The sequence below is a fragment of the Trypanosoma equiperdum genome (genome assembly GCF_001457755.1).
Source record: "Trypanosoma equiperdum strain OVI genome assembly, contig: ctg_947, whole genome shotgun sequence".
Classification (NCBI taxonomy): domain Eukaryota; phylum Euglenozoa; class Kinetoplastea; order Trypanosomatida; family Trypanosomatidae; genus Trypanosoma; species Trypanosoma equiperdum.
Window position 1 is genome coordinate 6,362 of NW_027124917.1, and position 362 is coordinate 6,723.

Genomic DNA, 362 nt, shown 5'->3' on the forward strand with positions numbered 1-362 from the left:
ATCTTTGAATCTGCACAGTTACAAGCACAAATATGACAAAGACCATCACCTTGCACAGGGAAATGATCGAGGGGAAAATCATGGGGAGGCAACGTCCAGTGTACAGGCCAAACGTCGTTTCAACGTTATCCAAATTGGTAGAGGCCATAGAGAAAAAAGAATGGAGGAAAATAGAAAGTGAAACAATGGGATAAGAGAAATAAAAGCAAGGAAGAAAATGATAGGATATAAATAGTGTGGCTTATTACACACAGAAATTGATTGATGCTCTTTCAGAGATTATAGTATCTACTGCAATTTTAAATCTGATAACGGATTCTAGTATATAGATGTTAATAAATCGACCCAGAAGTAAGTAATTG